The sequence below is a fragment of the Penaeus monodon genome, chromosome 20 (genome assembly GCF_015228065.2).
Source record: "Penaeus monodon isolate SGIC_2016 chromosome 20, NSTDA_Pmon_1, whole genome shotgun sequence".
Taxonomy (NCBI): Eukaryota; Metazoa; Arthropoda; class Malacostraca; order Decapoda; family Penaeidae; genus Penaeus; species Penaeus monodon.
Window position 1 is genome coordinate 24719726 of NC_051405.1, and position 367 is coordinate 24720092.

The 367-nt window shown below is 28.1% G+C and overlaps 1 protein-coding gene across 1 annotated transcript in view; it reads left to right on the forward strand.

Moving 5' to 3' along the window:
- LOC119585730 (RNA polymerase II-associated protein 3-like) overlaps window positions 1-367 on the forward strand; it is a 49814-nt gene that overhangs the window by 15498 nt on the left and 33949 nt on the right. The gene's annotated exons all lie outside the window — the stretch shown is intronic.

Consider the following 367-nt stretch of genomic DNA (forward strand, 5'->3'; position numbering starts at 1 on the left):
AATTTACTATTTGATCCTTTCTCTGTAATTATCAATACGTAAGATTACCTTATAGTTCATTAATATTATAACTCACCAGTGAGAATAACAGCTGTTAATAGTTTCGACAAACAAATACACTCAGTGATAATAGTAGCCTACTTCACTAATGTAGTCATTATGAATATCCAATAAAGAATGTTATGTTGTTTTCATTCATACAAGTATTTTCGTTTACCTTACTTAATCTATGGCAAATTAACAATTACAATTCACAAGCAGTTAAAAGACCAGGATAATGTATTAAAAACTTTCTTCCAGCATGAAATATTGTTTTTAAGGTGAAAATTGTCAGACATATGTAATTTGTACTTGAACCTGTGATTAC